The 14261-nt window shown below is 37.7% G+C and overlaps 1 protein-coding gene across 1 annotated transcript in view; it reads right to left on the reverse strand.

The window, feature by feature from the left end:
* Positions 1-14261, reverse strand: part of lingo2 (leucine rich repeat and Ig domain containing 2) — a 260903-nt gene that overhangs the window by 209589 nt on the left and 37053 nt on the right. The window contains exon 2 of the mRNA XM_042493947.1: positions 1914-1986. The gene's annotated coding sequence lies outside the window, so the exon portion shown is untranslated. The remainder of the gene's footprint in view (positions 1-1913; positions 1987-14261) is intronic.

The following is a 14261-nucleotide window of genomic DNA, read 5'->3' on the forward strand; positions in this document are numbered from 1 at the left end:
AGGTCTAAGATATAAGGGGAGGATGGGAATCTGGGCCATCTTATACTGCTCCCCTCCTGCTCCTTGCTCTTGTTCAGGTTGTGCTTGCTTTAGTTGTATTTCAGACGGACTTCTCTTGTGGATTAATGTTTGTGTTAACGCTACCTTTCCAGCCTTGGCTCAGAAACGTAGCTGAGAGACTTCTGGTTTCATTAAGGTAACTCAGTTAGCTTTAGCCTAGCTTGTAGCTGGTAACTAGCCTTTACAGTCCAGCAACTCTGAGTGGTCGGGGGATGTTGTGATAACCGTGCATTTAACAAAAGCATTAATTCTTCTGTGCAATGAGCATGAAACCCAACCCTTTTTACAGTCGTTATACTGTAACCTTAGCTAATCTAAATACTTTCTGCTGATTACTGTAGCTTTGGATAAGCATGTGCTTCACTGTGTCTGCAGCATTTGCCAGCCCGGTCACAGTACTTTTGTACGCACACACCCAGGAGAGTCTCACTTCTCATAACAAACGTAGCCAGACTATGTCACATATACACTGACATGTCTTCAATGTATTTCAGTGCTGAAAAGATGGTCTATTCATAAAACTAGGCTGTCTCTGCAGTAGAAAGACAAATATTTTTGGTGCAACATGACCAGAGAAAAGAGAGGATAAGGACTGCGGTATTTGCTTTTGCTCAAAAGGGTAGAACACCTATAACCACCACTGTGCTGCACCAGACCAATAAACGCTCCTGCTGGTGGATGACATAATGCATGCTTGGCTGTTACGACACAGGAAACAACATGCCGATTATGAAAATTGACAAAGCATCCCTCCAAAGGGGGAAGGCTTAGCAGCTAACATTGATCACAGAAAACGAGATACAACAAGTTCACCAAAACACGCACATCTAAACATCAAAAAAGGCTGGGTGCTGGACAAGGGATAATACAAGAGAAGAAAAAACACAGTCCATACATGTGATTATGCTCTCATGAATATTTATTATATTCACCACCACAGTAACGTCATCATGGGTTATTATATTAAATATTCATGGGAGCATAATCTAGTGTGTGGACTTTGTTTTTTTCTTCACAGAAAATGAGAATCATGTAAGCCTTCCTTTTGTTTCAAGCGAAAATAAGTTGTAGTATGCTACTTTTGAGTTAATTTGCCTTACTTGAAATTGCAGGCCCTGTGATGTAACCTCTGAGCATGCACAATGTTCGTGCAGCCCTAATACCTCTGTGTTGTATGTATATTTGGAGGTTCATAATAACCATCTTTTTAATGCTGCAGAGTGACAGTGTATAGCGTATGACATTAAAACCTTCATGAGGGGAGCACTGTAACACATCAATGCTAACATTCATTAGATCCATCTATAATACGGAGGTGACAAAGAGATGTCAGTAGCAATTTTATTTTTGAATCTGTTCTAACTGGCAGCAGATTCAAAAAACCTGCATGTTTAAAGAACTGTGTGTTCTGCAGTCCTATTTTGAAAAGCCACCCACGGATTCCCCCGCTATCAATACGCCCGCGGGTGAGATGCATATAACTACCATCTTCAAGAGGGAACCTGACACAGTGCAAGGATGCCAGCAGCTCTTTCAATCATGTCTCAGTTCACAGTGTCCAAATTGCCTCTCCTCCTTAAAAAATATTTATAAATGAACAAGAGGAAGGCAAAAAGAGTCAGGTCATCATCTTGGTTTACACATCTATTTCCCTATATATTTCAGTCAGAGTAACTTTTCTTTTAAGCAGGTAGTGTCTGGCCCTCCTTGACCTGTGTCTGTTCATAGCACTAACAATATTAAAGTCAACACATGGCTATCAAAATCTATAATAAGTCATGCATGAAGCCCTGCTGCTATTCCTTGCAGACCACATTTAAACATGTTAATAGAGACGCAAGAGATTAGCTTACCATACTGGAACAGAGGCCAAGAACATGTCTGCTTTCTGCCAGGAGAGCGGAGAGGTGCCTACACAGATTCAGTCTGAAACACAAAAAGAGAAGACTTCTGTAGGGACACGCAACATGAATGACTTATTTTACAAGACAGTAACCTCTGAAATTTGGAATGTCAGCATGCGGAAAGCTTGTGTCATCCAGTTATTGTACCTTACATCACACTGGATAAGAGCATCAACTGAACGCCTCAAACATACATGTAAATCTTTGGCTTTATATAACTCCCACCCATGCCTCCCTGTATATTATTATACATTTATTTTGTGTATTTTTAAGGCCTGCTGTTGTTTATATTTTGTTGTTTCTTTTTACAATTTTCTGTTGTCTTATTTTTAAAAATGTTATTCCTGTGAAGCACTTTGTGACTTGGCTTTGTAAAAAACTATATTAAATAAACTTGACTAACTTACTATTTACTTAAAGGACAGATAGCATTACTGACAGGACAATATAGCAGAAACTTTAATGTGACGTTCTACACTAAAATCAGAGAACTGTTGCTTGAAGACATGGAGAGTCCTATTTCTCCATAAACTAACGAACGGTGTAGTTAATCACAGTGCACTCCGCCACTCAAACTAAGTATTTCCAAACGTACCCATAGTGTAACAATAGAGATTCCTAATATTTCTAAAACCGAGTAGGACAACCCACACCCTAGTTGTGTCAAAGCTTGGGACCGTCAAGTTTTGTCATATATATTTTGCCGAAAAATTAATACAAGATATAATGCCTCTATAACATCTGTATTTGTCAGGTATTTCATTCACTGGATAAACCAAAAGAGATCATAATATAAAATGAATATACCTTGAAGAGAAATGTTATCTACGGTGCCCATCCAATCTGAAATTGCATCATCAATCCACTTTATGAAAGAAGTGAATCTCGTGGATATTTTGTACAGATTCAGTGTAAACATGTACCCACACTGTCAGGCGTTTTACAAACAACACAGAGAGTGCTTGTTGTCATTTCAATTGAATTGCTTTGCCAGTTGTTTTCCCCATAGGAAGACGAGCAGCAGCAGCACTGGGTGGCTTCTACAGCTGTCAACCTGAAGCACTTTAAACACCAGAAATATGCCTCTGTGCAGCAGCATTCAAAACCTCCCTCCGTCATTTTCAGTGTTAACACAATTCATGCTCACTCTGGATTGTTTACCTTTTGTTGGGGAAAACGTTTTATAAATCTAACATTGATGCAGCAATTGGTTTGTGTGCTCATTTCCAAATACTTAACATTCAAATTCTTAACTTTTATATTTTTCACTATGTCTATCATATCTGATGAGATTGTGTTTGAAGTGAAGGGAAAAATAACAAGTACAGAAAAACCTCAATCTGCCATTCACTGCATCTCTGCCTTTCTGACAGCAATGTTTTTGAAATAATGAGATCTCTGGCAGGGTTTACCCCGGAAAGGTATGAGCCAGCAGAAATGAGGATGACAGGAAAAGTCAAACAGCCATGAGAGTTTTTAACATAAAGCCGTCTTAATGATTGCATCCGGGCTTACTACTGGCTGTAGTCTTCACACTCTAACCACTATGCTGTCTGTTTTAATCACAGCCTTGTGGAAAATTATTCAGGTGGGGGAGTGAGATGCTGCGCCTTGTTTTTTTTGTTGTTTTTTTTTTTTGTCTGGATCTGCTGGATTACTTTGGCTCTTCTTCACAAAGGGAGAATAATAGCACTGTCCTGGGAGGGGATTTGGGTGGAGTAAGGGTGAGAGGATGGGGAGAAAGAGAAGGAGAAGAGGGGGATGAGATACCACTGGGATGAAATCTTGAGTATGCCAAGGTCAGCAGAACACTCACTATGAAATGAAATGCTGCCAAACACACACACACACACACACACGACACACACGACACACGACACAGAAAAAAAACAACACACACACACACACACTTTCACATAGCAACCAACTGCCTACATTAGCTTGTCCCTGAAGACAACCTGCTGAGAACTGCTAAATTACCACTGGGCTCACATCGGCTGTATGTGCTTGTTCACCTAAACAAACAAACACACACACACACACATGCTCTCTCTCTCTAGCTTTTTTTATGTCATTACACTGGTCATTTTCACCTTTGCCCTTACTGCATTAGATCCTTTCTTTGTGAATACCAGGATATATAGGGTTTCGTATGAGTGTAGGCTGTCACTGGACATGACAAGCGGCACTCATGGGGGTACTATTAAATACTCTACCTCATCTTGGGTGATCTGTTGGGGTAATACATTGTCTTGTCTTGTCTTGGTCTGAAACTTTTCTTGTTTATTTCACCCAGCACTCCAGCAAGTATGAGCGTTACCGACTTTAAAGTTCTTTCCCTTTGGCCAGTAAGAACAAATGCGCTTCACAAACACTTGGCTCTAAACATTGTCTCACAGTAACACATATTTCACACATAAAAGCCAGAGTCAAAATAAAATTCATGTCTCTCAAAAGATATTTAACCTCCTGCACAGAATCGCCAAACGCTTGTCTGTACACATAGGCTGGATTTATGCTGAACCTAACCTACTGCTACACTGGCATATTTCCATTTCTTTTGGCAACCAAATAGGCTGCCATAATTCAGTTAAATCGCACCTTCCGCTGCACGTCAGAGGACATTACATTCCAGCCCTCCCACTTGCAACTGCTTTCTATTTTTATGACTATCACTTTTATTTTTTTTTACTGTGCTACTGATCATAAGGTAACTGATGTATGTTGTGCTTCACCATCTAGGATGCCCACCTGGCTTCACATACTAAAAACTGGTGGACAGCACATTTTATGATGTGAAGGTTGTCGTCAAAACAATACAGTGCACGTACAGTACATGTGACGTGCTGTATCATTGTCAAATTGACCCTCAAACCCATTTTGAGTTTTATACACTGTTAGAAAGAGGAGATTCTTAGATCTGTAATAATAACAATATTGATTTTGTACTCCAAATATGAAGCAAAAAAACTGTCACATTACATGATGACTGTCACTGAGGTATGATTTTGACAAAAGGCCCTTCAAGTTTGCAATATGCTGGCTACAAATAAGCATGGCGGAGTCCACCGGCATTTTAAACTGTGCTCCCTTTACTCCTCTGATTAAAAATAATACATAAAAAAGCTGGGGGACACTTTTGTAACAAGCAGATAAAAAAAAAACAAAAAAAACTTGAATTGTGGATTCTATGATCAGTGGACACCTACAGATTAAAAGAACATAAATAATCGAGAATTTGACAAAGATTTGGACTTTATGACCACTTCAAAGATAAGGGGTCACCATCAAATCTGGCTATCCTGGCTAATCTGACTTATACTTACGGAGCTTGTTTCCATAAACTGAACTAAATGGTTGAATCGTGAAGGATCTAACAGTGCTAACAATGTGTAGCATGTCCATATTGACAAAAGTTTAAACATTTGACAATATATTTTGCTGCACAATACTAAGCTGATTAGAGCTTTGTTAGTTTAAGTGGGTAAATGGTGTTCTGGTGGGTTTCACGAAGTTTTAATATTATGAAAGCCAAGACTTTTTGTTCACAATTTCAGGTAACAAAGAGCGAGGGACAGTGGCGCTACAGCAGAACCATGACTTTACAAGCTTCAAAATTGTATCTATCATCTGAATTTGGTGATAATTCTTATTGTCGTAAACTTTATTTATTCAAAATCAAACACAACCCCAAATACAATATGACCAAGAACTAAGACGACATAAATCTGCTATTTCTGGAAATGCGCCGTTGTGACATCCAGCTGATTTTTTATAGAGCACGTCACATATGGTCATCCAAACTATTTTGGCATCTTGCTACACTGAAGCCTTGTGACTTTAAATGAATTATTTCTGTGATTAAATCTCAACTTTACTTGTGACTACACCCTGTAATACTGTTGAGGCATGAGACTCACATATCACACATTTTGCTTTCATCTTCCTTCCCTACATGACTACAAAGGGTGTGATAGGATACGCACTCCCAACCCTCATGTTACTATTTCATCGATGCCATTTTAAATCCGCTTTTACTGTGTACTAAACACAAGGAAAATTCCCATATTGTACACCGCAGTCATAACCCGGAACGAATGTCTTAAACTGTACTCTAAAAGGTTATTTAGTGTTTCAATATAATCCATACAGTCCATTAAAGACTCATCCTTTAGTCCTCTTATAAAATTTCAATGAGAGACAAAAACAATGTTCTTGTTTGGCTGCATGTTGAACTAGTTATCAGTCTTAAAACATTCATGCTTATTCATAATAAAGGACTCAGTGCAGACAGGGAGAATAGGGGAAACATTTCAACATCACATGGGTATTTACCCACTATAAACAGAGTGCCTTTTGTAATCCTTTCAAAGGCCTCCCTTAACTACCAAAGTGCTTTTTGTGATTGTGCGTGTTTTTTTTGCCGATACGGTTAGGGAGTTCTGCAAAACATTCAAATTTTCACAGCATTTCAATCAATCTTTGCCTTCCAACTCCTTATTAAGAGATATTAAAACTACTATGAAAAAATATATTTAATAAATATATATCTTCTGTCTCCTGATTGCATTCATCATCATAATTTCTCAGGAGTTCCCTGAAGGCAACAGGCGCTAAATAATTGATGGGCCTGAAAGCTGTTTGGCTCTGTGAGGGAGCGCCTGCAACTCTCTTAGGAAAAGAAAAGCACCAGCAGCTCTGAAACCGGCGGAAGCAGGCAAGCCTCAGTTAGAATTAGTATTGTGTTCCGTCATGCCAAACATTTGGTGCTGAGACAATGCAATACAGTTTCATTACAATGCCCGAGCCTCGCAGGCAGAGACATCAAAGGCCCGGTTTGTCTCGGCCTCAGTTTACCAAGACAATGAAGAGATGGAGATATAGTTAAGACTAATTTCAAAGAGAACTACTGACAGTTTCATTATGAACATGTAAGAAGCTGAAATAATGAAATACTACAGTATGCACCTCGAGGTAGGATGTCCAACCTAAAATGGAGCCCATGTTTTGTATTTCTTTCCTTGAATGATTCAACTATTTGCAAAAATTAACGCAAAGCTACAAAGCAGAGGATGCAAACATGCTGAGGCAAGTCCATTAATACTGTAAAATAACCGATTTGTTACAACATTTATTTATTATATCAGATTTATGCACTTCTAGTTGTATTCAATTACAAGATAATCTGTTCTGAGACGGGCAGTTATCTTAAAAACAACCAAGTACAAGTTGGTCTTCCATGAATTATCAATCAACTAGCTGAGAGCTGTGTTTCTTTATGATGTGGCTTATGTTGCAAACTTTGGCAACAACTTCTTCATGTTCAGCAATCTAGACTCAACTGCCCCAAGATCAGACAAATGACTGAATTTTTTATGGCTGACGTTCATTTTAAAACAGTATGCAGTCATGGTTGGCCTCATAATTTCATTTTGCATTGGAAAAAAAAAAGTTATTTTCAATTTGTTTAAATGGATGATAACCCTGATTGAGATAATAGCTGTTCAATAAAATATCTGGAGCAGTCCTGTAAACAGTGTCACATTCTCCACTGGGACGTTTGCAGCATACTTTGAGGAGGCTTTAAATCTCAAGAATCAGTATGTAGGCCACAGTACAAAGGCTTTGCAACACAGAGAGAACACCGGATTCAGTCAAGGTTTTTAAATACCACAGTATAGTCAGATAGTGATGGAGTGAATTGCATCCCTTGAAGGAAAATGGTCACATCCAGTAAAAACCAGTAAAAATTAGGTGCCACTTAAAAGTTTCCCACCTACAGTGAGAACTGCACACCTCTGACGCAGCACATAGCACATGTCAAAGCCATGAAAGGGCAACATAAAATAATATCACAATATTTAGGGGCATTTTTGGGATAATGATATTCTTGGTAATAAGACAAAATACAGGAAAATACATTATTAATTTCAAGAAAATAAAAAGCAACAAAATAGAGGTTAAGAGTTTTATATGTCAATATAAACACTTTGCCTTCAAATATTAAGTAAAAATTAAACAAAATTATCTCTCATTTCAAAAAACATTTGGAGTGCCATGACCCAACGACATCACCACTGAAGTTGCTCCCCTTTTGGAAACTTAACTCCTCCACTGTGGAGCCAGTAGCAATTATACTTTCAGCCATGCCTGCTGTTGCCGTACATCATTATTGCTGTACAGCTTCATGTCCATAAGTCAAAATATTGCCATTATCATCATATGCATTTTTCTTATATTAAATATTAAACCTGTGTTATTGCCAACAATAAGATAGGGCACGCCCCAGGTCACAGCTACTGTGCTGTGACATTTAACTGATTGGTGTGTGGTCACTCCAGATCATGATCAGCTTCTTACTTTAATGTTCAGTCACTACTGTAATGACAGATATAAATAAATGTCCTAAATTTAAGATGTATTCAGCATCCTGATATCTGATGCAAAAGTAAGGGAGATATTAAACATTGTTTATTCATGGGAAGGTGCAAGTGTGAGTCAGTGAAAAAGAAGATGTATATCACATCTTTCACCTTTTTGTCTGTCTTTTGTTTTGGAAATGTTGGCTGCTGTCTGTAAGAAAGGTCTCAAAAATTTTGTCTGTGGATTAACTTTGTGCTCCTGACGTGTCATGATTCTCATCAGGGGTGACTAATAAATTCTTTGAGAATTTCCCTGCCATCAAGCAGTACAGCTGTTGACATTAGCCTTTGTTGTTTATTTTGTCAGACAACTTCATGATCACAAAATTAAAATCCAATAATGACTCAGTCAGCAATATATAAACAGCCTGAAAACACATGAAAACAGACTGCAGCCTATTTTTGTATCTGTAAATCTAACCAGTTTATGTAGAGGTAAATGCAGTGTACCAAACCCATCAAACTGTAACAATGTGTCCCATCGTAACGACACATGATTGAAACCCTCACAAGCAGTGAGGAATCCCAGTCCCCCAAATGCAGCCATCCACACTTAAATCATCAAAAATGAACTGATGCTAAAAATTGAAGAAAAAAAACACAACACATTCTAAGCATTTTATTTATAACAAGGTAAGTAAGATGACTGAGTAGGTAATCCCATTTTATGTACAATATTCCACCTCACTGCTTCATATAGCTGACAGCTTGCTGCTGCTGCAAATTTTATAATCCCGACTTTGTCCAGCAAAAAATCAACACATATAAACGACAACAGCTGTGTGACTGAATAAATCAGATAATTTTAGAAACATAGACGGTTGTCTTCCTTATTCTGGACAGGAGGAAACTCAGTGTTTTATATGTGTTGTGTTCACCTGTGTTCCCCCTGCTCAGAACACACTTCACGCACAGCTTGCAAAGCGTAGGTACCTTCATTAATTGTTTTAATCTTTTGACAGAAAACCATTTAAAGGTTACTGAACATGTATGCTTATCAAATCCCCATTTTGTGTTTATTTCATGATAAAAGGACTGCTGAAGGACAACATAAGGATGCATATTTTGCTTCTTGACTTGTTCATTTATCAGACTTTAATTGCTTTTTAAATATGCTCAGGAAGGACAGAACCACAGAGTTTGTATATATTAATTACCATGTACTAATAGTTTAAGTTGTCCTACCTTGGATTCCAAATAATAAATATAAATATACATTAGATAAAATCGTGTTATAGCCGGATATATTTATATTATAACTTACAATGCCAGAGTTGCACATCCAGGCATGTTGGAGACTATAAAGAACTGTTTTCAGGCATGTTTGCCAAACATGCCACTCCTTAATTAAAGACAGTAAATAGTTAAGGAGAGGGAGACAGTGAGTGGCCCATGCTTGTTATGGTATGCTGTGGATCAATACTTGGTGAAGTGTGAGAGTTCACATCACTCGTGGACTGAAGATCACGCAATGCATTAAACCAATCACAACATTCAAAACTGTAAAGAGCCTCAAGCAGCACCATTTAAATTCACACATTTGTAGAAAAAGTTGTCAACGGGTGATGCTGAACATGAATTATACTATAGGCTAACTTAATATGGCATTTAAATGTAGTCTCTATTAAGATGCAAAATGAAGGTTGGAGCTTCTGTAAAGGAGTGAAAAATGATGCATCCTGTGGAAAGATAACGTTTAGCCATTAATAACTATTGATGAAGGCAAAGGCATATTTGGTTTTTTTTTAAAATGATGTACCTTTATGTGCCAATGTGCACATGTGCCAACGTTTTTGTTGTGGCTGGGTTATTTTTTATTTTTTTTTACATTAAACGTCATGAGAGATCGCTGACACATAAATCCTGGATGAGAAAAAATGAAAGACCCCCACTGGCTGTTCTTACAGAAAAGTCAAGTCCTTTCCCTCCCCAAGTCCCTTCTTTCCCTCTCTCTGTCATTACATATACTGTGTTTTAACACAGTCAAATCAACAATATAGTTTTTCTCAAATACATTTTTTTCTGTTTCTGGTGTCAGACAACAAAATAGGGGCAGGTGGTATCAAGAGGTATCAAAGTGGTTTCAAGGTTTTATTTATTTTTTTAATAAAAACTACTGTGACAACACTAGCTGCAGCCAATCCACGTTTTAAATGCTGAACAGTTTTAAATGCTACCACTATAAAACACAACACAGGGTACATTAACGGTGTATTAGAGGCATCTCTCTCAGACTTTAACCAGTATTTCACCTGAATAGATCTGGAGAATAATTTAGAAACTCATCATGTGGAGTAAAAAAAAGTGCTTTTAGTATGACATCCTTTAGTATTATATAATTCTAGCCAATCCAAATATAGCTTCATGGCATACGTTGACTATCTCCATAGCCACATGTAATCAATAAAAAAATTATTAAAAAAAAGTTTGTTTTGGTAAAAAGACAGGAAAATTATATGGGTAGTCACACATAGAGAGGATATTGGTTGGCATATATATGGAGTAATAATGGCTCATGGTGAATAATATCCTCATATACAGAATAATTACAAGTTTAAAATGTTAAAGGGTTAATTATTTTTTTTCCTGGATTAGAATAGCAGGGATTTAAAGGAATCAGCTGAAGAATGGGTGTTGGACCTCATTATGTACAGAGAATCATGGATATAACCACTCATGTGCTACCAACTGAAGCAAGCAGCTGAGACTACAGTAGCGTTTGCATTTAATATCAGTCTCTTATACTCTATGATGAGAAGTACTGCAAAAGATGATCATTGAGCTTATGCATTATCCAAGCTAATGCCTGAGAAGAGGCTGTGTTGAAATGGCAATACTGCCATTGCAATATTAATACAAAACAGATCTGCATAGCCATCCGAGCATAAAGTCTAATCAGACTCATCAGATGCTGTGACAAACGCTGTAAATGATTATATTTCCCATTTGCTTTTGAAGAAATCTTTCATTTTAATGAGATTTGTTGGACTTTATCTCAAATGAAAACTATATACTATGTCTCAAAAAATACATCACATGTATCAACTGTGTATATTAGTTATGGAAATAACTTCCAAACAAATGTGTTAATTTACTAACAGCATTTCCATTACGTTCATTTTAATCTATTCACTTGATGCAGTTATGTATCAAACATGAGAAAGAACAAGGTTTTTTTTCACAGATTAAGGGAAACCAAGGCAACATATCTGAAATAATCACCCTATAAATAAAGTATTTAAAAAGGGCCACTTTCACTGTGGAGCCTATTTTTCTTTTACTTGTTACATCTGGCAAAGACCAGAATTTATATTATCGCCTTATCCATCCACTAATACATTTGTATGTAACCACAATACTGTGTCTTCAAAAAAGGAGGTACAAATGTAAGGACTTTGCAGCAATTGGAATCCCAAATTAAGAATATCCCTTAAAGGTAATTAAGCATTATTGTTCACATTTACGGTGGTTTCCTCTGCCCTTATAAGGCTATTATGTACTATCGTAAAGAGTGGTGCATGTGGATATCGAAAGGTAACTGATAAACATTTGGAAAAGTCGGCTATCTGTAAAATAAAAAAATAAAAAACAAGCAAAAAAAAGAAACGTTAAAAGTTTTAAACTTTGAATTTGGTGTGGCCAAGCTGCCAACCTGGGGTTAAGCACTGATCACATAAATTTAGTTCTCACTTATTTGAGAAAACACTTCAACTGTGTTCCTTATCAATAACGCAAAGCACTTTAAAAGAGTTACTGACTAAACTTACCATAGAGGTCTCAGATTGTTTTACATGGCATGTTGATTTGTTTTTCAGTACATCGCTCAAATTGACTGTCATGTGTTTCCAGCATATGAGTAAAAATAGACCTTTGATCAACAAGCTGTGCTGTCTTTTGAACAATGATTTGCAGAGGCACATCAGACATGCCTAAAATTACTCAAGACAATATGTGCTCTCCATCTTGGGGACAGGGTTCTCTTTAAAAGTGTTGATGGAGCATTTCTTCAGGACCTCACCCTACAAAACACATTCACAGTTCTCAACAGCCCTGAGCTGAGATCCAAAAAAAGAAAGACAAAGACAGTACATCGAGACATTACATCCATCTGCAGGTTTGCATGTGTCCACGCCTTATCATCCAGAACAAGCATGAATGGTCTGCTGATGCCCATAGGTGTTAGGCTACAGGCACTCATACACTGCAAAGGACCTCTGCATTTGTTTGATTACCTTATGTTCAGGGTAGGAGTGTGTGATAAGAGGAATTTAGATTGTGAAGGATTAGAATGTGTCCACAATCCGCCATCACGAAAGGATCGTTGTATCGTGTTACATTCTATCTGTTGTGGTTCTACGCTCATACACACAACGCATTCAAACTTTCTGGCTGGACTGCAGAATGCGGTTTGGCTCTGTAGAGGGAGGATGTGTCAATGATCAGCAGGTAGAGCTCCAGAGAAAGCAGCTGCCCTCTGCCGTGTGACTGCGTCTAACGCATTGTTCTGCGTTTCAACATATATCAGGGTTGCCACACACGCCGTCACTGTCAGTTTCACGCTCTTGTTACACCAAAGCAAATCTCACACCAAAACACTGAAACGGCAGACGTTTGAACAATCAAATAACGCAGTGAAGGACTGACTCTGGAATACAGCTGATATTTGACAACCAAGCTTTGTTTCATTATCGCGGATAGAAAAGCTGATCACCCGACAGCGCAGCGAGCTTCTCCTCACAGCACCAAAGTGTCTGAATGAACCAACAGACAAATATTCAGAGGTGGAAAGTTACTTCTTTAGAAGTCTAAAGACTATTTTTATTCAGGTTTAGCCAGACTTTGAATGGAAGTATTTAGAGCGCATTGCTCCATGTCTTCGCTCATCAGTCGTACTGATTTGGGGGCATGGGACCACATTGCCTTATTTTCAACCTTTCTCTTAATTTATTATGAAATATTCCTAAAATATGTCTTCAGTGTACTCCGTGATGGTAAATAAGTCCAAGGGAAAGAGGTTGGGAAGGCCTAAATATTTTTTATATTGGGAAATAAGCTTGATTGTACTGTTCAGTAATATGCACAATAGTGTTAAAGTCCAAAATGAAAAAGAACTGTGATAAAATCATGATCGTGATCCTGCCTTAAAAAAATCGTGATATATTTTTGCCAGATCGCCCACCACTAGTTCAGGTTCTATGTACATAAAGCCACAATTCTTGCACTGCTCACCTAACCTGGGTGCAAACACCTTCAAATTAAAACTAAGAGTCCCCCATTTAACCTCAAAGTCATAAATACATTTCATATACATATTTCTGCAGTAACTTAGTTTTACCATCTAGTACATTACCTTTTGTGAAACATAAACAGTGAACACTAGTAAATTACCTTGGTTCTGAAAAAGATTCCCCCTGGGGGTTTTTGTTTTTGCCCTGTTCGGCATGAGATGGCTTTTAGATTGGGCAGGAAAATTGCTCTGAACATGCCAGTCAACTGAATTACCCATAAAAAGAAATTGTGATGAAAGCATTTGCGACTAAAATTACACCTTTGTTTCTGCTCACAGTAGAGGGCAGACATAAATAATAAACACAAATGTTTTGGCTCACACCATCTTATTACATTTATTTAGCAAAATTGAACCTAATTACAGAATTTTATTGCCCTTTTCAGCAGTTTTCATAAATTTTGTTTGACATGAGTGGCAATGCCGCAGGTGCTTATATAACTACTCAACAGCAGCTGGAAAACTGTAAATAAGAAATCACACTATGAATATGCACACACTTATTTTGAGGTTGGAAACACAGCCTGGATGAAGCAGCCACTATATCTGTTGTGTTTAATAATGTGGTATATATTGGAGAATGCGAAT

The sequence above is a fragment of the Plectropomus leopardus genome, chromosome 9 (assembly GCF_008729295.1).
Source record: "Plectropomus leopardus isolate mb chromosome 9, YSFRI_Pleo_2.0, whole genome shotgun sequence".
Classification (NCBI taxonomy): Eukaryota; Metazoa; Chordata; class Actinopteri; order Perciformes; family Serranidae; genus Plectropomus; species Plectropomus leopardus.